Source organism: Antechinus flavipes, chromosome 2 (genome assembly GCF_016432865.1).
Source record: "Antechinus flavipes isolate AdamAnt ecotype Samford, QLD, Australia chromosome 2, AdamAnt_v2, whole genome shotgun sequence".
Lineage (NCBI taxonomy): Eukaryota > Metazoa > Chordata > Mammalia > Dasyuromorphia > Dasyuridae > Antechinus > Antechinus flavipes.
The window spans coordinates 634,131,200-634,159,055 of NC_067399.1; the positions used below are offsets into that span (position 1 = coordinate 634,131,200).

Sequence of the window (27,856 nt, forward strand, 5' to 3'; positions counted from 1 at the left end):
TGTGTATGAACAAAATAAAGCCACAGTGACCATCTCAATAACACGAGCAGCTGCCAAATATTCATTTAGCAGAATGAGTTTAGAAAACTTTGAGCAGATTGCTTTCACAAGGCTGCTTTCAACAAAAGGAAACATAATTAACGAGCTAATATCAGCATGTGTCTGGCTAAGCTAATGAATATCAAATTACACAGAAACCTGTATAAATCATCATTACCCTGAATTTTAATTGAACTTGCAATTAAACATGACAAATTTTATATACACTAAACCTTTAATTTATACTTTCAAATAAGGAATAATTTATCATTTTTAGTATTTCATAGTTAATTTCCCAATATGTGCACTTCTAATTAACAAGGACAGACAGGAATTAAAAGAAAAAAAAAAACAAAACCACTGTTCAACAGCTCCATTGATTATAATATCCTCCCACCCCCACCCCCATAAACATATAAACAATACAGCAGGAAGAATGGGTTGGTCACAGAAGCATCCCATTTGGCAATTTGGAGGATGAGATGTTTGCTCCAAAGGGTAACCACAAGCCCCCCATTTCCAGCTCTAATCTCCTAAAAATGAGAAAAAAGGTAGATGACATGCTAAGAAAAAAAAAAAAAAGAGCCTCTCGCCTCTTGGTTATGGACCTCAGTCTCAGACTACAAATGTCATTTGCCTTTATGGCTCTAGAAACTCACTAAAGGAAAGATGGGCCTTGTAGCACCAAGAAGCATTGAATTAGCAATGTCTAGAGGCATAGGAAATCGGATCTACACATCTATTTGTCTATCCATGACTGCTAATGAGCTAAGGAGATGGATTTGCATTTTATTATAATAATTATACCACCATCATAAATATATCACCAGCTACCCCAGCAAAAAAGTAGCAATGCTATTAAAACATATTTATATGAAACTATATATATACATACATATACATACACAAATGCATATACATACATATAAATATATTGTTACATATTATATATAAAATACATATACACACATACATATAAACATACACATAACTATATTACATATTATGTATGAAATACATATATACACATATACATATAAATCTATTACATATTTTATATAAAATACATATACACACATATACACACATATATATAAATATATTACATATTTTATATAAAATACATACACATGCATATACGCACATATAAATATATTACGTATTACATAGGAAATACATATATACATATACATACACATATATATTACATATTGTATATAAAACACATATACACACAAACATATAAATATATTATATATTATATATAAAATACACATACACACATACATGCACATCTACATATAAATATATTACATATTGTATATAAAATACATATACACATATACATATAAATATATTACATATTATATATAAAAACATATAGACACATACATATACACATACATATAAATATATTACATATTATATATAAAATACATATACACATATACATATAAATATATTACACATTGTCTATAAAATACATATACACATGCATACACATGTACATATAAACATATTACATATTGTATATAAAATACATATATACACACATATAAATATATTACATATTGTATATAAAATACATATACACACATACATATACATATACATGTTACATATTGTATATAAAATACATATATACATACATATAAATATATTACATATTGTATATAAAATACATATACATATAAATATGTTACACATTGTATATAAAATATATATACATACATATAAATATATTACATATTGTATATAAAATACATATACACACATACATATACATATAAATATGTTACATATTGTATATAAAATACATATACACACATACATACACATATACATATACATATTCATATAAATATATTGTGTACACATATACAGATATACAATCATATAAATTTATTGCTATATTATATGCATATATAATTGTATGCATGTGTAGGTATTTTCATGTATATATGCACACATATATGTCTTGTGATAAATTTGTGTATGTGCACATATACATGTATGTGTGAGCAAAATTCACAGACACATAAACAAGGTAAAATTATAAAAGGCTGCAAGAAAAAGGAATTGATTTTGCCTTTCTATTAAGTCCATCATATTATCATGAGAAACATGTAATCTGATGCAAAATGCCCTGGGATTCCAGAAACTAGGTTCTGAACTTATTTGTGCTTTTAAGTAAATGACTACCTTTGGGTACAAGTTTGTTCAAACTTCTTGATACCTATCTTCTTATCTGAAAAAGAAAGAAGAAAAGCAAAAAACAAAACAAAACAAAGAAAAAAAGCCCTACAGTAAATTGTCGGGAGTATTTTCTCATGAGATAAACATAAAGAAAAATGGGATATAGAAACATGTCCATCAATAAAGCAAAATCACCATCCAGATGTAGTATGTTGATATCATCACTACCATAATTCTAAGAGGAGAAAAGAAACTTTCCAGGTGAAAGGGTCCAGGACCATGGCCAAACATGAAAAGAGCTCCCATTTCTATAGCATTTAACAATAAAGTGCTTTACATGCATCATCTGACCCTCAAATAATAGGTAATATTTATTAAGTACCTATCAAGTACCAGTAACTGGGCTCAGCACTCATATGCAAACAAACAAACAAACAAACAAAAACCAACAAAGAAAGGTATATACAGCATAAGTAGGAAATAATTAAGAGGGAAGACACTAGAATTAAGAGGGTCTTGGATAAAAAAAAAAACAGGGCTGCTAGATGGTACAGGGGAGAAAGCACTGAATTTAGAATCAGGAAGGCTCACCTTCTTGAGTTCAAATCTGACTTCAGACATTTACAAGCTGTGTGACCCTAGGCATGTCACTTCATTCTATTTGTCTCAGTTTCCTCATCTGTAAAATGAACTGGAGAAGGAAATGGCAAAGCTCTCTGTATCTCTGGGAAGAAAAATCTCAAATGGGGTGATAGAGAGTTGAACATAACAGCGGGAAAAAAAAAGGATCAAAAAGTGAAGACAGAAAGATTTAAAAAATGAAATGGAGTTATATGTATGTACTCAAAGGTACATCTCTATATCCATATATGTAGACACAAATATATGTATCTATACATATGCATATATATGACTAAATTTATGGTATGTATGTATATATATATGTGTGTGTGTGTGTGTGTGTGTACTCATAGGTACATCTCTGTATACATACGTATATATATATATATATATATATGCAAGTATGTATGTCTATGTGTATGTATATATATATATATATATATATATATATATGCAAGTATGTATGTCTATGTGTATGTATATATATATATATATATATATATGTACTCATAGATACATCTATATACATATATGTAGACACAAATATGTGTGCCTATATATAAAACACTAAATTTATTAGTGGAATTAAAGAAGATATATGTATATGTACATATGTATGTACTCATAGGTACATCTCTACAAACATATGACACAAATATGTGTGTCTATATATATGCATATGTATATAAAACACTAAATTTATTAGTGGAATTAAAGAAGATATATGCATATGTACATATGTATGTACTCATAGGTACATCTCTACAAACATATGACACAAATATGTGTGTCTATATATATGCATATATATATAAAACACTAAATTTATTAGTGGAATTAAAGAAGGTATATGTATATGTACATATGTATGTACTCATAGGTGCATCTCTACAAACATATGACACAAATATGTGTGTCTATATATATGCATATATATATAAAACACTAAATTTATTAGTGGAATTAAAGAAGATATATGTATATGTACATATGTATGTACTCATAGGTACATCTCTACAAACATATGACACAAATATGTGTGTCTATATATATGCATATATATATAAAACACTAAATTTATTAGTGGAATTAAAGAAGGTATATGTATATGTACATATGTATGTACTCATAGGTGCATCTCTACACATACATGTAGACATAAATATGTGTATCTCTCTCTATGCATATACATAAAACACTAAATTTATGGCATGTGTGTGAGTATGTATATATGCATATGGGTGTGACTTTTTTTCTTATTTCTTATTTTCTTTTCTTTTCTTTTCTTATTACTCCCCTTAATGTACCCTCCTCTTCACTCAAGCTGGCCGTTATACTTCCATCTCTCCCCCTGTCCTTTTCCTAAGGTGTTCCCTGGGAAGGCCCCTTCAAACCTGGCCCCACCTCCTGAAGCAGCCCTCCCCTTCAGCAGCCTCCTCCCCTTCCCCTCACTCTGTATCCCTCTCTGCTGACTTCCCCGGGTAACCGTGGTGATTCCCTTGTGGACGGGGAGCTCCCTGAGACCAGGGCCTTGCTATGTTTCCGTCTGCACCACCAGTGCCTTGCACAGCGTAGTTGCCAAACTGAATTGAACCCCATGGCACAGGTTCCTTTCATTTCCAGAAGCGTGACCCGGAGACCCCCAAAGCAGAAGGTCAGGTTGGAGAGCAGCCTTGTTGGGAGCAGGACTTGTCCGGGCCGATGAAGCCGAGGGACAAATATTTTCACACATTATCAGATAGTCGAGTAAAACAGCCTCCTCTAGAATTTACAACTGGAGGCGGCCAGAATTTACAACTTGTGAAATTGTGGCTGTCCGTATTTTCTCATTATGCTGTGTGCCAGCTGCAGATAGAGTGTGCACTTTTTTCCCTCTATTTTCCTTTCTCCCCTCCATCTACTGTCTCACCACTTCCTAGTTAAACCTTGTCTCAAGTTATCAACACTCTCTGGAGAGATAAGGCTCTTCTCACTTACAAGCTGTCACTAATAATCGAACTTTCAAGACTCCATCTCCAAGAGAGACTACAGGAGCCACGCAGGTCACCAGAATTAACTGCCACCAGTCCTCACAGAAAACTCCGCTCATCAATCTACAGCTTTCTCGTCATAATTAGAATAACGGCTTTGAAAATTTGGGCTGATGTTGGCTCGGTCTTATGCCACAAAGAACGCTGATTAAAATCTTGGTGTGAAAGTTAATGATAAGTGCTGGTGGCGTTGCCGTGGAGACGGGGACAAACAATTCCCTCTCCGTGACATTTTCAATGTCCTGGAGAAGAAAAACTGTCCTCTTTAGTGTGGCAGCGTATGAAGCTTATTTATGGCTACAGGGCTCCCTGGATTGATGACTGTCGTAACGTTCTGTCAAATCCTTTACAGACACATTCTTTTTTTCCCCAAGCCCCTGGTGCAGCAGGGATAAAATAAAATAACAAAAACAAATGCTGAAGGGGAAAACAATCCCCCACAAACCAGCGATGGCCGCTGGGAGGCCACTCTCGTGCTCCGAACCCTAAAATTAAGACTATGGTGCCGTATCCGTGGAGAGCTCCACTGAGGGAGAACTTAGTCACAAAGTCCCACAGCCGGGCTACCATCACCCCAGATACAGGTCTGTGGGGAGAAAGGTCCCGGTTGGATCATCTGCTATAAAACAAAAATTGCCCAATTGTATCTGACACCTACCAGTTACATGATGGTGAGCTTCAGTTTCCTCCTCTATAAAATGGGATTATAACATGTGGAGTACTTGCCTTTAAAGGGTTTGGGGAGGTTTAGGATGATTCCAAAAAGTGTTTTGTAAGCAGTAAGGGGATATCTGGATGACATGTTTATGAGACAGCTAGGTAGTGCAATGGATGGTAGCTGGCGTCAGGAGGATATGAGTTCAAATTCAGCTTCAGATAGTAGCTTTGTGACCCCATGTGCCTCAGTTTCCTCAACTATAAAATGGGGATAATAATAGTACCTACCTCCCCAAGGTTGTTGTGAGGATCCAATGATGTAAGGGTTGTAACGTGCTTAGCACAGTGCTTAGCTCATAGGAGATGCTTAATAAATATTTATTCCTTATTATTACTGTTATTATTATAATTGGAGTAGACCTGGTTACAGGAAAGTCCCATGTGAAGAAACTATCAATACAGACTGGCACCTCATATGCAAATTATAATCATACACAGCTTTCTGAGGCACTAAGAGATCATGTGACTTATCCAGGGTCACACAATCAGTATGTGTCAGAAGACAGACCTGAGCTAGATCTACCTGAATTTTGAAGATGGATCTCTATCCATTTAAGCTGTATCATTATTATATCGTTCCTCTCATCTTTTTCAACAAAGCTCAGATAGAAATACTTTGGGAGGTGCTGCTACCCTGCTAATGTGTGTTCTATTCAATGTTCACAAACAATGTTAGAAGGAGATAAAAATGACTTGAAATTGAAAATACGAGGAAATCTTTTCATCTTCTGTAGGTTCATGGAAAGCACTTTCAGGTAAACTTGTGGTGGACTGAATGGCCAGGAAGATTTTTACCTCATCTTGTCCCCAGTGGCTTTTCTTTCTTCTGTTAGGTCTATGTTTTGGAAGCTTTTTTTTTCCACACGGTTTTGAGACTGAGTATTTGTGATGGCATCTATTAAAAGTGTCCTAAAATGTTTATGCCTCTGTGTTATGGCAGGCAATCACAATTTTGCCTGGGATAATGCTCTGGTTTTATAACCAGTTAATTTGCTCAATTCTCCAGGATATTCTGTGACATCATTAATTAATCAATTATTGTTTTAGTGAACTCTTGTAAGCTAATTGAAAATCTAAAATACAGAAAATTTTAAAAGGACACTGCATCCATAAAGTTTTCTCCCTTCTCTCCTTAAAGAATCATATATGTCAGAATCACAGGGCTAGATGAGACCTCCAGGGGACCATTGAGGTCAACCCTCTGGCTCTGTATATCACAACACTCAAACTCCTCTGGCCAATTCTGTGACTGATGTCTAGGTAGTTCATACAACGTATCCCACTGGGGGGTCTCCAATAAGTAGTTAATCAGTCTTTCCATCAGATGACATGGCTATAGCAGTCCTGACCTCTCTTACTGCAGGGGTCTGTTAAAAGCTCTTTGGCTCCTCTATGAAGTGGCCACATTTTAGTGACAGACAAAGTGACTCTCTTATGGCTGGTAATCAGTCCATAAAGACTGCCAAGAGCTAGAGTATTTTTATCATTCCTTTCACTCAAGCATCCTAGTTATCATCATTATTATTGTTGTTGTTATTAATAATGATAATGAAATAAACTATGCAAATGGGGAAACAGCTCCAGCCCTAAAGTGCGTATGTGCAGTAATGTGGCAATTTATCCAATAATGGAATCGCAAAGTGATTTTATTTGCTTTTATGGTCCCTTTCTTTCAAAGGAGTCGGGCATCAATAATAGCAATAGTAATGAAATCAACTATGCAAATGCCACAATCGTTTTTGCCCTAATGTAGCAATTTAGCCAGCAAAGGAAACACAAAATCATCAGATTTTATTTCAGACAGCCCAACAAGGACAGAGCTTGGAATGTTAATTTACTTGGGGTTACCCAGGCTGGAATTCCTTGTTTCCGAAAAGCCAAGCCAGGCCAATTCTGCCAGTGACCAAAAATGCTATTCTTTAATAGGAAGATCCCAGCAAATGACCCTGCTGCTACTTCAGATATGGAGGGAGGGTTTTTTGTCCAGGGAATGAGAGGAAGATAGAATAATCTTGTTTTCATAGGGATGTTATTAGGACCACAGCAGATCACAGGTTTGGGCAGGAGTAATCATGTCCTCACAATAAGGAATGGCAAGCTAAAGGAGAATATTCTATTGGCCTGGGGCCTTCTCATGTCCTGATAGTTAACCCTTTAGTGCCCCTCTGCTCACATTCTTCATTCTGTGAGATACTCTTTCTCCTCTGAATCTGAATTTAATTTAATGGGAAATGTCACGCTGGATGGGGGGACTCTCAGTGAAACTAAAGAACAAATTCTAGAAATACAGAATACTATCTGGGAGTAGCCATAAATACAAACACACACACAACACACACACACACACTGTATGAATATAAGGTAAATTTGAAGGAATGACAAAAAATAATTAAGGAATAAGAAAGAGGAGTACAATGGGGACAAAAGGAGGAAGAGATAGAATGTGATAAATTATTTCATGTCTATTATAGTGGAAAAAAAGATGGAAAGGCAACAAGTATCACTTGAACCTTACTCTCATTAGTATTAACTCAAAGAGGGAATATTACATATAATCAGTTGATATGGAAATTTATCTTACCTTACTGAGAAGGAGGAGGGAAAGAGATTAAGCAAAGAGAGAGAGGCTGACAGAAATGGGGGAAGGTTAGACAGAAGCAAAAGAATGGTGAGGTGTGAAAGGATGAAAAAGGAGAGAAGATAAACAGAAGGAAAAATAAGATGGAGGAAAATACATAGTTAATAATCATTGTGAATGTGAATGGAATGAACTCTCCCATAAAATGGAAGTAGATAGCAGAGTGAATAAAAAACCAAAACTTTGCGATATGTTGTTCACAAGAAACGCACTTGAAGCAGAGAGACACAAGAAGAGTAAAGGTAAGGGGCTAGAGCAGAATCTATTATGTTTCAGCTGCAATTAAAAAAAGCAGAGGTAGCAATTCAGATCTCAAACTTAAAATTAATTAAAAGAAATAAGGAAGGAAACAGAGGTAGTAATCTAGATCTCAAAGTAAAAGTAAAAATAAACTTAATTAAAAGAAATAAGGATCTTGCAAAAAGGTAGCATAAGCAATGAAACAGTATCAATACTGAATATGTATGTATGCACTAAGTTTGTATAATATAGCATGCAAATTCTCAGAAGAGAAGTTAAGTGAGTTAAAAGGAACAAATAGATTTTAAAAAAAAACTACACTAATCGGGGAACTCAACTATCCCTTCTCAGAACTAAATAAATCCAACAAAAAAGAAACAAGAAAGAAACTAAGGAGGTAAATAGAATATTAGAAAAGTTATATCTGACAAACCTTTGGAGAAAACTGAATGGAAACAGAAAGGAATATAACTTTTTCTCAACAGTCTATGACACCTACACAAAAAGTGATAACCTCAAAATCAAATGTAGACAGGCAAAAATATTAAACATATTCCTTTCTCTATCACAATGCAATAAAAATTATATTTACCAAAGTGCAATAGATTAAAAGTTAACTGGAAATGAAATAATCTAATCCTAAAGAATAAATAAATTAAAGAACAAATTATAGAAACAATCAATTATTTCATTAAAGAGGATGACAACATACCAAAATTTATAGGATGTAGCCAAAGCAGTACTTAGAGACAAATTCATTTTTCTAAATTCTCACATTAACAAAATAGAAAAAGAAAGAACAATTAATGGGCAAGTAATTTTTAAAAATTAGAAAAAAAGCAAATTTTAAATTTCCAATTAAGATCCAAATTGGAAATCCTGAAAACTAAAGGAGACATTAATAAGACTAAGAAAAAAACTATCAAGCTAATAAATCAAGGATCTAGCTTTATGAAAAAATAAAAATTACAACAATAATAAAATAAATAAGCTACTGGTTAATTTGATTAAAAATAAAGAAAGAAGAAAACCAAATATGCACCTTTAAAAATGAAAAGGGTGAAATTACCACCAATAAAGAAAAAATGGAAGCAATTATTAGAAGATATTTTGCCCAACTATATGCCAATAAATATGACAATCTTACTAAAATTAATGAATATTTACAAAAGCATAAGCTATCCAGATGAACATATCAGGAAACAGAAATGTCTTAATCATTCCATCTTAGAAAAAGAAATTGAACAAGTCATTAATGAAATCCCTAAAAAAAAAAAAACCTGAGAGCCAGATGGATTCACAAATGAATTCTACCAAACATTTAAATAACAATTAATTCTAATATTATATAAACTATTTGGAAAAATAGGTGGAGTCCTACCAAACTCCTTTTATGACATAAATATGGTACTAAATGATGCAGTGCCAAAAGAGAAAAGAAATTTTTAGATCAATTTTCCTAATGGATATTGATGCAAAAATTTTGAACAAAATACTAGCAAGATGATTATAGCAATATATCACAAGGATCACATACTATGTCCAAGTGGGATTTACACCAAGATTGCAAAGTTGGTTCAATATTACGAAAACTATCAGCATAATTGACCAAATCACTAACAAAACTAATAGAAATCATATGATTATTTTAATATAATGCTGAAAAGAGATTACCCATTCCTATTAAAAACAATAGAGAGATTAGAAATAAAAGGATCATTCCTTAAAATGACAAGCAGTGTCTATGTATAAGCAAGCATTATCTGTAATTGCAGTAAGCTAGTAGCCTTCCCAATAAGATCAGGAGTGAAAATAAAGAAGGGGAAGCTCAGATGGTTTGTTGCAGAGTCAAGCATCAAAAAAAAAGAACTAGAGGTAGATCTAAGCTCATAAACATTTTTTGACACATACTACCTTTATGATCATGGGCAAATCACTTAACCTCATTGTGTCCCACGTAATACTCTTAAAACTTTGAGATGTGTAATTACAGATCATTTGTCAATACTGAGAGTCACCACATGAAAGAAAGGGGAAAAATAAGTTCTCCTTTATTTTTTCTTATTTAATAAGAAAAATATAGCTGGAAACCATCAAATCAAAGAATAACATCTAATTTTCATGAAAGTTCTATAACTTGCAAAGCACTTTCCCTATATACAGTCTCATTTCATTTTTATGATGACCTATGAGTTAAACAAGATAGGCATTATGTCTCCTTATCATTTTACAGAATAGGAAATTGAATCTTGGTGGGATTAAGTGACTTTCCCCAAATCACCCAGCTATCAAAGGAATAAGATATTCCACCTTAGAATCCAGCACAATTTCCAGTGTACCATACTACCTTTCCAAATCTACTTTTATCCACTGGAGAGAGACCTATTAGTATGGATCAAAACCTTTGGGGCTCACTGGACATATTCAGGGTACATGATAATGCAATTACAAGATACAGTCCATTGTTTATTGACAACTGATGAAAGAAATAAGCTAGCCCTGAGAAAAAACCCTTGACTTCTAAACAGGTTGTCAATTTTAAAAATAAATAAATAAAGGGGAAACTCTAACAGTCAGTTTTAATTAACTCACTGTAATCAGCTTTTCTTGTCCTATTAGTTGGCATTATATTAACACACTCTTGAGCAAAATACCAGAAGCTTTCATTAGAATCATTAACATAATTTGATAATGGATAGGATTTGATTTCTGACTTTTGCACTTTGATTCAAAGCTTGGTACAAGATATAATCTCTCTGATTGGTTGGGACTTCCCCCTCCCCCAGTGAACACTTTGCATGACATTGCTTTGTTAACTGTAATTAATGTTAACATTTATCATGAGTTTTATTATTTGGAAAAGAGGCCATGATGATAAAAGATGTGACAGAGACATATACAGTCTCCTTCCCCAAAATGGCTTTGTCTTCATTTAAGGTTTGGAAGAAATTTATTAAATAAATCAAGCATAATTTTTTTGTTGTTTTTAGACTCAGGATGGAATTTAAAGGGTTGCCTCTTTGAAACTGACATTTAAATTCTCAAGAAACAGCATTATTTGGGTCTGAATGAGATCTATAGAAAGCTTGGAGATCAGAACCGAGGCAGATGAAGAAAAGTCGCATGTTCTTCTCTAGTTCTACACATGGAGATGCCAGGGCACAGACAGATTAAAAGCATTGGTAGTTTAAATCCAGATAGGAATAGGAAGCATGCTTATACGTGTGCATGCATGCACACACACACACACACACACACACACACACACCCTTACTAATTAAGATGATCTCTTTTTTTCTTGGATGGAAGAAGGTGTCTTGCTAATACAGTTTTTAAGTTAATTAATTTTTAGTTCAACTGAATTCGATAAACACATATTAAGGGTTTTCTATGTGAGTATGGCATAATGGATGGAAGGTCAGTTTGAGATCTGGAAGACTTGAATTCAAGTAACATCTCAGACACATAGTAGCAATACAACCCAAAGCATTGCCTCATTGCCACAAGCAAACTCTCCTAAGACTAGAAATGAGAGATGAGTTGGGAGCTTCACAGTAAGAATACTCTATACCCATGAAATCACAAATGAAGATTAAAACAAACACACACATACAAAAATGACAGTGGTGCTATCAGAGGCTGGGGATGCAAAAATAAAAACAACAACCCATAAGAAGCTTATATTCTACCAGAGAGTGTGGGGGAGATAAAAAATTTATACAGAGAAATAAATTAAGAGTATCTACAAAGGAATATAAGATAATTTTAAGAGAAAGGAGCAATAACAACTTGTGAGGAAACTCATAAAATGCCACTTGTAGGAATTATCATCTGACCTTAACTTTAAAGGTTGGAGAGAAATCTACAAGGAAGAAGTAAGGAAGGTGTATGTTCTATTAACATGACCGTTTCCTTGCTGAAGCTGCTGCCTGAATACCTAGTGTTGGGAGAGGAAACAGGATCACAATCTGTGTAATGGGCACCGTAAGAAAGACACACAAGTCAAGTTTTTCATGTCATCATAAGGGGTAACAAGAATATTTTCTTCATAAGACAATTGCGTAGTGTATAGGAAAGTTAAAAAAAATCAAGATTAAAGGACTAGATCTCATTAGTTAGTTGGCTTTTTTATATCAATGTCCCAATGTCCCAAACAGGATCTCAATAGAATACCATTTTCAACTGTACCCAGAACTGGTGAGTCAACTGTCTATTTATCACCCTCCATGAGTCCTGGAGTACAGAATGGACCATCTAAAGGTCATTGTGTGTATATGTATGTAGTTATCTATGTGTATGTATGTATGTATGTATATATGTGTATGTACACAGACACACAGACACACACAGACACACACAGACACACACACACACACACACACACCCATATCCATATATACAGTTGAAAAGCCAGAGAAAGCTCTCCCTCCCTTCTTTCATCTCCCCCCAGTGTCTAAGGGGTTTTCTCCATAGTGTACTAATGATCTGCAATTTATTTTAAAGAGGCTATTTTTGTCCACAAGAAGTACTTAAGGGAGCCGGGAACCATAAACACCTTCTTTTTCAAAAATTTGTTTCCTTTTTCCCAGCCTGTAATTTAACTCTGACTGGCACCATTCAAATCAAGTGTTCAGGGCTCAGACTTAGAGCCAGTCAGATCCAACTCGGAGCAAAATTTTACAACCAAGTTGGAAATCCCTTAAAACAAGGTTTTAGGAGGGGATCGCTTGACAGACTTAACTCTTGTGGTACAAATATGCCACAATGACATAGCAATTAGTTATTCAAAATACGGGAAAGGATTACAAGCTTTTGCAAGTCATTTCATAAATATGTCCTATTCGCCTATACAATCAGTAATTATACCATTCTTATTCAACTGTAAACTTCCTGGGGATGATTTATATCTCATTGAAATCAACACAAAAGTATTTGCCTCCTCAGAGGAAGGGCCTTCCCTCTAATCTCCAAGGCTCGTGTACATCAAAGCCGAGGAGCTACTGTTCTGCCTAACCAATGTAAATAAAATCATACACAAATGTTTATGCAAATTAATAGAGAGAGATCTGTCAAGAAACATTTATCTTCTGGGCTTGATGGGAATTTGCATAGTGCTCCCCTAAGAATGCTCAGGCAAGTGAGGCAAGTCAATTATATACTATCTATGAGAGGCTATGAAGCTAAATGGATTTCTCCAGAGATTTCTCCTGACCTCATCAGGGACCAAGGACTTTAGGGCCTCCAAGTCAGAAGAAGGAAGGCAGGAAGGCTGAGCAGATAAGGCAGAGTTCAGTGCTTCTGACATTCTGCTACCTTTACCCCAAAAGTCCTTGAAAACCCCTATCCAAAAAAAGTACATTTTGAATTGAAGGCAGACATATTACAGAATCATAGGCTCATAGGTTGAGGGGTAAAAGAGACCTTAAGTGTGCAAGAGGGAACATAATGTCCACTAAAACTGGAAAAAATAGTAGATCGGGAACGGATTGTACAGGGATTTCATAGCTAAACAAAGGCACTTAGATTTTATTCTAGAGGCAATAGGTAGCCACTAGAATTGGTTGAATAGTTACCCAGATCTTTCTATCTGTGCAATTATGAATAACAGGTTTATTTTGAAACTGCAAATCTGAGGGCTTGCTCTGGAAAGTTTTCTGAGACTAAGGAACCTGAAAAATTGACCAAGGAAACTGGTAGACACTCTTCTAGAGGATAAGGCAGAGATATGATGGAGGGAGTATAGAAGTTATTCTGTCTAGAAGCAAGAAGAAAGATTTGAAAACTTTCTTCTTTTACCCTCAAACTCTGCCTTAACTGTTCCTTTTTAGACTGCTCATTCTGGTCTGAGACCTAAGATTTAGATTCCAGAGGTAGTATGACAAATTTGAATTGAGAAGCTTTCCTCTACCTTCAGATATGGTACCAACCACTTTGATAGCTTTTCCCAGCTTCCTAGTTGCCAAAACAACCTTTTCGGAAATATTCTTTTAAGTCTTAATATCAAGATTTACTTTTAGTTCTAGTTGTCCACTTAAACTACATTCATTCACTTAGAATCTTGCACAGTAAATACAGTGTGGGATCTAAAAGTCAGGAAGATTCGTTTTCCTGAGTGCAAATCTGGCTTCAGATACTTATTAGCTGTGTGATCTTGGGAAAGTCACTTAATTAACTCTTTATCTCAGTTTCTTCATTTGTACAATGAGTTGGAAAAGGAAATGGCAAATCTCTCTAGTATCATCACCAAGAAGAGCCAAAAGAAATCACAGAGACACAACTGAAACAACCCAACAATACCAAAACAACTTCAGTATGAAAAATAATTTCTGACTGAGTAAGAAGTTATCTCAATTTTAAAGTTTCTTCATCCTCATTTTCTGCTACTGTCATGGTTATTCTCTGGCTTCCAGTTTGTTGAATCCCAGCATCTACACACTTCGTAGCTAAACGTCTTCTCCCTTCTATCTTACTTACCAGTTTTTAAGCACATCTTGTCTTTGCCTGGCATCTTCCTTTCATCCCCAGTTTCATGTTGGTTCTCCCCTTACTTCCTTCCCTATCACTTTACGAGACATATGTTCATTCAATTCCTCTGGAACACATTTCCTCTCAACTCGCTGGGTTTTCCTTCCTACCTGCCTAATAGAAGATCAAAGATGATCCATGGAAGACTCTAGATATCTCACAATAATAACTGTCACCATCCAACAAAATGGGTTCCATGACCCACACAACTACTTATATCATATCATTTATGCTTCTCTAAAGCCTGTTACTTTCATCCTTTTCCAATGTGTATCCACTTGATTGCTTTCTTTCTGAAAAATCTAAAAAATTAATGAACAAGTATTAAGTGTCAGATACTGTGATAGTTAAAGACCACAAACAAATGTGAGACACCTCCTCTCTTCAAGACCTATAGTCAAATAGGGAAAGATAAAATATAGGTTATAGATGGATGTTGAACAGGGAAGGGAATTTTGGTCCAGAGAGTTATACTATGGGTAAGTGGAGCCATGAGGCAATCAACTATTATATTTTTCCTTTTTTTAAAAAATAGCTTTTTATTTATAAGTAAGGGTAATCTTACAACATTGACAATTGCCAAATCTTTTGTTCCAATTTTTCCCCTCCTTCCCCCCACCCCCTCCCCTGGATGGCAGGATGACCAGTAGATGTTAAATATATTAAATTATAAATTAGATACACAATAAGTATACATGACCAAACTGTTATTTTGCTGTACAAAAAGAATTGGACTTTATTGTATTTTTCCAAAAAGCCATGGTAATATTGATTTGACAACCATTCCCAGAGAAAGAAGTGAAAGGTGCCAAAAAGATTACATAAAAAGGGTGATAGAACATATGGAAGATACCTATAACTGATGGATGTGAGGTATGTTCTGAGGCCAGCTACATGTCATGGTCCTGGCCAGATAAAGTAGAACAATTTTCTTATAGTGAGCTGACTAATCAAATCCAATTCAATCAGTATATGTTGAGCACCTGCTGGGTCACCAGCCTATAGAACTGTGAAGTAGGTGATTCTGTCTTCCAATACTTCAGTCATCCTTTTTTTATTAAACTTTTTTTTCAATTCAGAGACACCTCTTCACTTTCCCTTTTCTTTTTAGGTACCCAGTGCTCTTCAGATCTCTCCCAATCTTTCCCAACCACCAACAAAACCCATTCTTACATCCTTTATACACATTAATCTCTAAATAACACAATACCTATTCCAGTCTATTGTAGCTTGTTTGGGCATTTAAATGGGCTCTAGAGAAGAACTGGGCTGATTAGTAAGTAATAAAAGAAACTTTGGCACATTTTAACTAGGGAATAATATGTTACAAAGTCCAATTGCAAAAGGATAGGAGTGAGAGAAGAAATCCGGGAAGGATATGGAGTAGCACTCTACCTATGCAAACTGAGGCACCAGTCTGGCACTGACAAAGTAAAGCAGGAAAGGGCAGGAAAAGGATACAGCTAAAAAGGTCTAGAAAGATTTGATGCAACGATTCTCAGGAAATTCCAGAAGTATTTCTAGAGCTGTTACCATGGACTTGGCCCAGTATTAGATTAAATTCTGCCTATTGCTTCCCCAATTCACTGAATATAATATACTCCAGCAACGAAAGCTCTGCATCTGAACACTCCACTAAAATGCATGCTCCTTGAGATCTGATTTTTTTTTTTTTGCCTTTCTTTATGTTCTCACTATTTAGCCCTCTGCTGGATACATGGTTATGGTCTTGATAAATACTTACTGATTGACTGATTTTGGAGACAGAGTACCTGAATTTCAGGTCCACCTTTACTTCTTGTTATGTGTGAGGCCCTGGCAGGTCACCGAACCTTTGTGACTTCAAGTTGCACATCTGAAGATGCAAGCGTGAGCTTTTTGTTCGGCTGGCTGTTTCAATCATGTCTGACCCTTCATGTCCCTATTTGGGGTTTTCTTGACAAAGATACCAAAGAGGTTTTGTCATTTCCCTCTCTACCTAATTTTACAGATGAGGGAATGGAGGCAAACAGGGTTAAATGACTTGCATAGATTTGCAAAGCAGGCAAATGTCAGAGAACTGAATTTGAACTGAATTCAGTCTCCCTGATTGCAAACTCAATGCTCTCTGCACTATGGAACCACCTCAATGATCTTTGGGGTTCTAGCTCTATGTTACTGTTACTATTGGGTCCATCATCAAATGGTGCCTCAGGGCTGGTTGGGAAATCTGAAGAAAATTAGGGGTTTTATGGGAAGGGAGCTATCTCCTCTGGGTGTATCTGACAGGCCTTCAGGTACCAATGCCTAGGGAAGGAAGATGCTAGGACTATATAATGGAGTAGGGGAGAAGAAAGCCTTTATTATAGAAAGATTCAAGTAGAGGTGGGTCTAGATAGGAAAGGATTGGCAAGCAGGAGAAGGAAAAGGGGAGATATCTAAAACGCTTAGCTCATCACAGAAAGGAATAGGTCAAGACAAACAAAGAGGCTTTCTGGTTTACCACAATAGCTTAACATGATATTCTTTCCAGAAAGATTTTAATCAGAATCTTAGGAGAAAAAGTGAATGTCTGGAGGTAAAGTGTTAAGACTTTAGGCAGCAGGAGGAGCAGGAAGTTTTTGTCCACCAGCTCTTCTTTTTGAAACTGTCTGAGAGTAGAACTACCTACATGTCAGGTAATGGCTCACTTATGGGAGGTACCAAATTACAGAAGCTGGACATAACATAACCCCCCAGGAAGGGAGGCCTTCATAAGACTTATAATAATTAGAGAATGGTATAGCACTCCACAATAAGATGGTACTTTCTCTACCTTTCTTCAAAGTGTTTTCTCTCTCTCATATTCTCATATCTGGGGGAGAAAGGAGAAAAATATTCTCCCCAATGGGGTGGTGGTGGAGATATAAGAAGTAAATAAATATTTCTTAGTTGAAAAAAATTAATACAAGGACAATAAAACACTAACGTGCTTTCACATTTATTATCTGTCTTGATTCTGACAGTACCCCCTATAATTGTTAAAGAGGTTTCATTGTCCCCACTTTGCAAATGAAGAAACTGTACTTCAATGCAATAAAAATGACTTGTCCTCAATCCTTGGAGTTAGTATAGTGGGAAGCCTCTGACTGCTTCTGTGTAGTTAAAGTCTCTTTCCACCAAAGAAAGTATTGGCAACCTATGATACTGAGAATTAAAGGGTAGGTCAGAAAACATCTTCACTGTCACTAAGGCCTGTTAAAAATCACTTGAGCTCAAGGAAAATTTGATTCAATTTAATTCAACAAAACACTATTAAATGATTACTATAAATAATCCACTATGCTTGGCTACGGGTGCAAAGCTAAAAGGGAAAAAAAATCCCTTCCTTTAAGAGCTTACACTCTACTAGATTAAATAACAAATTATATAAATTTTGTCTTCTATTTCCTCTTTCTCTCAAATCCTACTGCCCTGGCACTATTCAATGCTCCTACCTAGGTCTAGCCTCTTTCACACTACAATTAATCTATGGTTATAATATACCCCAACTTTTTTCCTCTGCTTACCCAACCAAAGTCCCAAATCTTTAGTACTATTTTTCAGCTAGGTGCCAGGCTACCACACCTAAGTACAGTATTAACAAAAGGATTAACTCATCCAGAGGTAGCCAGTGGCACAGTAGACAGACTGCTGAGCCCAGAATAAGGAAGGTTGAGTTCAAGCTGGGCCTCTGACACTTAAACTCTATTTTCCTCAATTTTCTCAAATGGAAAATGAAGTTAATAATGGCACCTAGTAAAAATTAGAACACAAGGTTTTGTAAGAATGAATGTTAAAAATTATTCATGTATATATTTTGAAAATAAAAAGCTTTAACTAAAAAAATAATAATAGCATCTATTCCACAAAGTTGTTGTGAAGATCAAATGAATTAATATCACTAAAAAGCACTTAATATAGTACCTTGAACTTGATAGGTACCCTATGACTCTTATATTTACTTATATATAAGGAATTCAGGCTTTAAAGAGAAAAGGGTTAGTTTAAAATTTCATTGGTTAGGCTATAGTTAGTTCAAAATTTACCAAGTTATTAGTAAAAATTTCCTGGGGATATAATTTTGTACAAAGGGAATCTGCCCAGTAGCCCTTGTTAACTCCATGTCATCCAAATCTTATTAATTTTCCTACACCCAAATCTACTCCATAGAACAGAAAAAGTAGGGATTAGCCACTTGTATCTCACTTCCAAATGCTGCTAAACTCTGCCTTTGACCAGCTTTTGTGACAAAGTAAAACTCGTCAGAACTATGTAGTGTTAAAGGTCTAATTATATTTGTTATGAAATCAAATACTGGAACTTAACCTCGGGTTCACGGGAAAGAGATGTTGATGGAAAATTCTACTTATCATTGGAGGACCATTACAAATTCTACAAGGCATATTTAAACCGATTATTACCCCAAACACACAGCTAGATATACTTATTATACATGGGGGAGCCTGACCACTGTTTCACAGCAGAACTGGGCGTCTGTGAATGTTGAATATATTTCAGCATTTGTACGGTAAAAACCTTAATTTCAGAGATTTATAACTAGCGTAAATCTGTCCTCAACAGAAGCCTGACACAAAATCACTTTGCCCAGTAGCAATTTTTTAAAGTTTTGGACTAAGTGCCTTTTATTCAACTTTACAGCCAAAAAATGAAGCAAAGCAAAGCAATGTAAGAATCACCTTCAGGCTACAAACATCCACACACTGACACACACACCCAAGTTAACACCATTATCTCTGGCTCCTCCAGGGTAGAGGCCAGGATTTGGACTGTGAACTAGATAGAGAATGTGCATGGGAGTAGGGGGTGAGAAATGTTGATAAAAATTCAGTGGATGTACTGATCATTTAAAACACAGTCTTTGGGTTTTTTGGGTAACAGATCAAGGATGCTTATTATATCAAAAAATAGGATGTCCCCAAAGTTTTAGTGCAACTATAAATTATTGTTATAATTCTAAATTTCACTAACATTTTTGGGACACCTTGTATTTGTATTATCTAAAAACTCTTAGGACAGCTTTTGTAGCAGAATCTGAGACTAGGATAATATATGTCAGTGTAAGAGAATTGTAAGCCAAAGTATGGCAAGAGGATGTCAGCCTCAAGCATAAGAGAAATATCCCCCATCCCACTACACCCCTCACTGCCAGAATTCTTTGTTCTATGCTAGATATAGCCAAGGACGTACTAAAAGGGCATAGCTTAAAACTGGAAAAATAAGATATTTTGGAAATTCTCTATTATCTGCATGGTGATATCTAAGAACTTAGAGTTATCATATAATGCACAAGCAGGTTATGACCTCAAAAACCACCTAGTATAACCATAGTTGTAATTCCTGCCCAGAAGTGAATCTACCCCACGGCTAATTTCCATTACTTATGGTTCTGAGGACAATCCAGTTATTTTACAAATGAGAAAATTGAGACCCAGGGAAAAAGACTTGAACAAAACTACAGAGCTAGCAAGTAGTTGGAATGGTCTCAAATATAAGTCATCTCTTGCAATATCCATGGTTCTTTACACAACCTTTCAATTGCAGTAATCATTCTAGATAAGCACAAGCATCAGTCTTACCTGCTCAGACTTGTGGGTTTTTAATACTATTTTATTTTTCCAAATATATGTCAAGATAGTTTCCATGTTGGAGGGGATGTGGGAAAACAGGGACACTGATACATTGTTGGTGGAATTGTGAACACATCCAGCCATTCTGGAGAGCAATTTGGAACTATGCTCAAAAAGTTATCAAGCTGTGCATACCCTTTGATCCAGCAGTGCTACTACTGGGCTTATATCCCAAAGAGATACTAAAGAAGGGAAAGGGACCTGTATGTGCCAAAATGTTTGTGGCAGCCCTGTTTGTAGTGGCTAGAAACTGGAAATTGAAGGGATGCCCATCAACAGAATGACTGAATAAATTGTGATATATGAATGTGATGAAATATTATTGTTCTGTAAGGAATGACTAGCAGGATGAATACAGAAAGGACTGGTGAGACTTACATGAACTGATGCTGAGTGAAAACGAGCAGAACCAGGAGATCGTTACATACCTCAACAATGATACTGTTTGAGGATGTATTCTGATAGAAGTGGATCTCTTTGATAAAGAGAGCTAATTCAGTTTCAATTGATCAAGGATGGACAGAAGTAGCTACACCCAAGGAAAGAACACTGGGAAATGAATATAAACTGCTTGCACTTTTGTATTTCTTCCCAGGTTATTTATACCTTCTGAATCCAATTCTCCCTGTGAAACAAGAAAACTGTTTGGTTCTGCACACATATATTGTATCTAGGATATACTGTAACCTATTTAACATGTAAAGGACTGCTTGCCATCTGGGGGAGGGGGTGGAGGGAAGGAGGGGAAAAATCGGAACAGAAGTGAGTGCAAGGGATAATGCTGTAAAAAATTACCGTGGCATGGTTCTGTCAATAAAAAGTTATTAAAAAAAAAGATAGTTTCCAGCATGCACCTTTGTAAAATTTTGTATTTCAAATTGTTCTCCCTCTTCTCCTTCTCCCTTCCCCAAGCAGTCTGTTATAGGGTAAACATGTACAATTTTTCAGACTTGTTTTTGAAAGTTTTACTTACATGCTTAGAGTCTAGTCCCTCTAGCTCAAGAAAGAAAACCCAAAGAGGACCAAGATCCCTGATGAAATACAGAAAGGATCTGTATTTGACCCTCTGCTGCTTTTTGATCTTCGATTTGGATAAAGTTATAAATGGCTTTTTTATCTCATCTGCCTCTGATACAAAACAGAGAAGGGCATTAGAATCCAAAAATAGCTAGGAAACAGAATGACATCAGATTGTAATCTCCCTGAGGACAAGGACTGGCACATAATAAATCTTCAATAAATGTTTATTAATTGATTTAAACTGGGGAAAGAGCAAAGGCTTTAGTATTAGAGAACTGGGTTCAAATCCCATCTCTGATATTTACCACCTATTTTCTTGGGCAAGTCACTTGCCCTGGGCCTCAATCTCAGCTGTAAAAATGAGAGTTAGATTGGTTGGGCTTTGAGTTTTGTTCCAGTTCTATGGGTAGGATCCTATGATTTTAATGGTCTAGAACACTGTGTAAAATTTAGTAAGATTAAACCAATGAGGGATAAATGTAAGGTCATATATGTGAGTCTAAAAAATCAATGTCAAGCATAAAATCAGTGAGACAAGGCTAAATGGCAGTCTATTGGGAAAATATTTGGGAGTTGAGCGAACTACAAACTCAAAACTAGTCAAGAGTAAGAGAAAGCTAACGTAATCTTAGGGTTCTAAAGAGGCTTTTGCCCAGTACTAATTAGGTGACAATCCCATTCTACTATCTGCTTAGATCACATCTGAAGCCACATTTTAGAAAGGATTATAAACTAGAATATTTAGAAGTGAGTAAATAGGAAGGTGAAAAGGCTTATGTTAATAACATATAAAAATATACTGAAGGAAGGGAGGTTGTTTAGCCTGAAGAAAAGAATGCCAGGGATGGGAGTAGAAAGGGCAAGATAGTTGTCTACAACAATGTTAAGAGATATCCAGATGGAAGAGAAATTAGATTTATTCTGATTAAGTCTAACTAAAATGGTTCAAAGTTGCAAAAAGGCAAAATGAGAGGAAAAACCTTCTAATAATTATAAATGTCCAAAACCAGAATTTGCTGTCCCAAGGAGCAGTAAGTAGATCATTGTTTAATGAATGTTGAATATTTTGTCAGATGTGTTGTTGAATGGACTACTGTTCAGGTGTGGGTTGGTGTAGACAATCTAGAGGTTCCTTCCAACTCTGAGATTCTATGAACATACCCAGGCCCAGTGTTGAGATTCTTTGGCATTATATACTGGAAAATGAAAACCTATATGAAGCCATCTTTATAGAAGCCCAAGATAAAGGAACAAAAAATAAAGTGTGAGATACATTATCAGCTGTCATTATCATCCTACCATGGCCAAAGAAAGAGGCTATTAAACATAATACATAAAATAACATTTAGTCAAGGAAATCTGGATAATTACTTAGTCAAAAGGACATTGAACCAGGTTCTAAGCCATTGCACTGAATTGGGAATGGCATTTCTTATGTCTAAAATTAAATTGAGTAAAACTTCCCAAGCCCTCCCTTAAAGAACATCTATAAGTAATGAATTAGAATACCTTGTTCATGGAGCTTCCTTCTATGATTCCTATGAAAGGAATAATATACGCTCTCCCCCCAAACCTACGGTGCTCCTATGATACAATTCAACCAACATGTAGTGAGCACTTTCTAGGGACAAAAGCACTGACCACAGAGGAATTTTGAAGCCAGGAAGACCTGTATGTAAATCCTATTACTGGTATATACTAACTGAAAGACTTCAGTTGAATTACTTTGGCTTTCATTGTCCCAAGCATTTAAGATAATACCAAATAAGTCCCAAATCACATATCCTGACTTCCCCAAAAATGTAAGGCAAGGGGATGGAAAGATAAAGATAAACAGGTTCTGCCCTCAAGAGCCCTTAAGGCTCTGCTCTCCCAGAGTAGGGAATGGAAAACTATTGCATATACATAAGTAGGTAAATACAAATAACATGCAAAATTATACAATTATGACCCTAGCCAAGCTAAGACACTCCAGAAATACACACTAGAGTTGATATGAACCAATAATTAAGGGAAAAGTATAATCTAAAGTATATTTTCTTCTCATTGGTAAAAATTAAATGAACAGAAAGAATATGATATAAAAATAAATTTACTTATCATAACTAAGTCTGTACCTGCAATATCCTAGTTGTATAAGTGCTCACCCCCTTCAAATCTCTTTTTTCAGAACTCAGGTCTGACACATCAGGAAGTAGATCAAAATTAAGAATGTAACTTTCCATAGCTGCCTTGTGGTAAGGAACCATGGATTTTGTTATTGATAATGTACATGTTTTTTAGGATATTTTTCAAATTTGTTACAGTATATTTCTTAATTCCAAAACTGTATTACATAAGTGTTCACCACTTTAAAATTGTCACATCCAGCTTTGATTTTTACCATAACAGCAAGTTTCTTAACACACATAGTCATGATTTTCTCTTTAGCAGTATAATCCTAGCTTCAATAGTGTATTTCATAATGATTTAGAAGTTGTTACTATATCTTTAAAGGAAAGGAAATAAACGTTGGGAAATAAGAGTTAATGGTCATTTCAAGGAAGTTAACTGTGATGGCTATCAGAAATTATGGGAACACAAAGAGAACTTTCCTGAGAAGACCGTTACTAAAGTTCATATATGTCTCAGGTAAAACTTAAGTATCATTTTTGAGAGAGTCTTAAAAGACATTTGAAAGAAATGAATTTAGCTTTCATTCTGTGGAGAAAACATCCAGAGAAGAGATTTTAACTGACTTTCTTAGAGAACTAAATGGTTGGACTTAATTTTAGCATCTTGTAGAAGAATGAGTTATAACTGATGTCCATAAGTGATTTGGTAAAATTTTTCACTGAATATAAATATACACATAATATATATTTGTGTGTACACATATGTGAAAGTATGTATTTATGTGTACATATTCTAAATATATATAGATATGTATCTTTATTACTAATGGAGGAAAGAAAACTTATGTGAAAAAAGTTTCTCCCATTGTAATAAACTAGAATAGACTTAGATAAATAATTATTGAGAGAGATGTTTCTTTTTTTGGTAATTTATATACTCTGGCCTTTGAGAATGATGTAAGAAAATTTATAAAATAACTTGTAATAGGCTGAGGGGAAAAGATTTAATATATTTCTATCTGAGATTTTCAGAGTGGTATTTTTTTCATCTTGCAACACATACCAATATCTATACAATAACCTAGGGAAATATTATAGGTACAAAATGAAATGTGTGCTGCTACATGTAGGTTTTCATCCAGACTCTTGCTAAAATGTTTTTATGCTTAATGTGTCTTGCTTAGAGAAGAGCAAGTATCAAAAAATGACTCAATTTGGCCTCTAGATATAACAATGAAATATTTAATCTTTTTCTTTTGTAAACATTAAGAACTTTTTGCTCTAAAACACTTTTAATTAGAGAAATGCAAATTAAGACAACACTGAGGTATCACTTCATACCTCTCAGACTGGCTAAGATGACAGGAAAAGATAATGACAAACAATGGAGGGGATGTGAGAAGACTGGGATACTAATACATTGTTGGTGGAGAACTGATCCAACCATTCCAGAGAGAAATCTGGAACTATGCCCAAAGGGCTATCAAACTGTACATACCCTTTGATCCAGAAACTACTGGGTTTCTATCCCAAAGAGATTTTAAAGAGGGTAAAGGGATCCACAAGTGGAAAAATGTTTGGAGCAGCCCTTATTGTAGTGATAAGAAACTGGAAATTGAGTGGATGCCCATCAACTGGAAAATGGCCGAATAAGTTGAGTATATGAATGTTATGGAATATCATTGTTCTCTAAGAAACAATTAGGCTGATTTCAGAAAAGTCGGAAAGACCTACAAGAACTGATGCTAAGTGAAGTGAGTAGAACCAAGAGAAGAACATTGTACATAGCAACAACAAAATTATACGATGATCAATTCTGATGGATGTGGCCCTTTTCAACAATGAGGTGATTCAGGCCAGTTCCAATAGACTTGTGATGGAGAGAGCCATCTGCATCCAGAGGGAGGATTTTGGGGGACTGAATGTGGATCAAAGAATAGTACCTTCACCTTTTGTTGTTGTTTGTTTGTTTATTTTTTCTTTCTCATGTTTTTCCCTTTGATCTGATTTTTCTTTTTTTTATTAAAGTTTTTTTTATTTTCAAAACATAGACATGGATAATTTTTCAGCATTGACCCTTGCAAAACCTTGTGTTCCAAATTATTCCCCTTCTCCCCAACTCCTCCCCAAGATGGCAAGTGATTCTGTATAAACATATTAAAATATGTCAAATACAATATATGTGTACATATTTATACAATTATCTTGCTACACAAGAAAAACTATCTTTTTTTTTCTTGTGCAGCATGACAAACATGGAAATATGTGTAGAAGAACTGCACATGTTTAATCTATATTGGAGTGGGAAGTGGGGCAGGGAGGGAGAAAACATAAGGTTTTACAAAGATGAATGGTATCGCTTCTCGGCCTTTTGGCTAAGATCAAGTGTAGTACAAAGATGAATGGTGAAAACTATCTTTGCATGTATTTGGAAAAATAAAAAAAACTATTAAATTAATAAAAATTAAGAATTTTTCATTTATTAAGTCCAAATAACATTTTGAGATGAGTGGAGAAAAATTTAACATGATGAAAAAAAAATTTAATATTTTTTCAGGAAGCCAAATGAATAAGCCATGTTTTAGTATACTTCCCTCTTTAGATTGGAAGCCATATTCAGTTCTGCTTAAATAAAATTATTATTGGTTTAAGGATAGGATTAAGTATCAGGGGTTTAAGCTGTTTTCTTGAAAGATAAGATGTTTTATATCAACAGTTCTTGAAATGTGGTAACTGCACAAACAGAAAGGTTTTCCATGTAGACACCAAATACTTTAACTTTCTCACTTTGCTGGTTTCTATATTTACATATATTTGTAATACACAAATAAGCCATGAGTGCAGAATTGAATCAAAGGATTTATAATAATCAGCAAAGATAATATAAATGTGACAGCATTTTGGGGTACCCTGTTCAATAATTATAAAATGTATTAAAAGAATTATGAGCTGCTTTTTATTTTCCTAGAATATTTTGGCATATCCTTTTTGATGGCTGATCAAAGCATTGTTTTCAAAGGTTTTTTTTCGTTAATGATACAAGCTATAAACATTTTTATTTACTGTTATTGTTTTACTCTTGTTCTTATCTTTTTACAATGGAGTTAGGATAGAAACGCACAAGTCACATAGGATGGCGTTTCTTTATATTTATGTTCATTTATATATGTATGTTTGGCCAACTATTTTATAGGTGGATCAAATAAAAACTACCCCTTGTAACTGAATGAAGAGAATATGCTAGAAATTCATCATTTATAGGTTCACTAAAAGCATCAACAAGACAAGAGGAATAAAATGTAATTCATCCTGTTTCCACATAATTTAGATTTCTTCTTGTATAATGTTATTTGTTTTTCAGTGGAGTTCACTTTTTTTTTTGGCAAGAAAATTGTGATTAAGTGAGTTGCTCAGAGTCACACAGCTAGTGTCAAATGTCTAAATCCAAATTTGAACTCAGGCTCCCCTGACTCCAGAGCCTGTGCTCTATCCACTGTTCCACCTAGCTGCCTCCCCCCCTTTTTTTTTAAGGACAAAAGAAAATTTTATTATGACAAATATTTGTGAGCTATAATACATACAAAAAAGCACATGGTGCCAATTTTATTGAACATTTCACTAGAGTTCAAGATGAAAAGTTACATTTTTATTAGTGGTCTAGCTAGATCTTAAATTACTACAGAATTCAGCTGTGCAACAGTAATCTTTGTGGGCTTAGTGCTGGCATATTTATACTTGATTCTTAGTGTTTAGTAAGTCCCTGGTTCACTGGGATTATATTCTTAGCCACATGCTGCATTATAGCAAGAAGGGTCTCCTCCATAAGAGATTTGTAGATTTGGAAAGTTAAGGTCACAGACTTTTAATATCAAGAAAAATGCACTTGCTGCAATCTGGGAAGGAGGGAAATGGACCATATCATAGTCTGCCATTGTGAGTTCCATCAGGCATTTCTTTCTTTCTTTATATTATATTATTTATATTTTAATTATTTTAATTTTCATTACATTTATTATATGATAATAATTATTATTTTATATTATATTTATATTATTTATTTATTTGGCT

At 34.8% G+C, this 27,856-nt stretch overlaps 1 protein-coding gene and 1 pseudogene across 1 annotated transcript in view; one reads left to right on the plus strand and one right to left on the minus strand.

The window, feature by feature from the left end:
- The window catches only part of LRMDA (leucine rich melanocyte differentiation associated), a 1,322,797-nt gene that overhangs the window by 749,828 nt on the left and 545,113 nt on the right, over positions 1-27,856 (minus strand). The window lies entirely within an intron of this gene.
- On the plus strand, positions 26,144-26,239 carry LOC127552720 (uncharacterized; annotated as a pseudogene).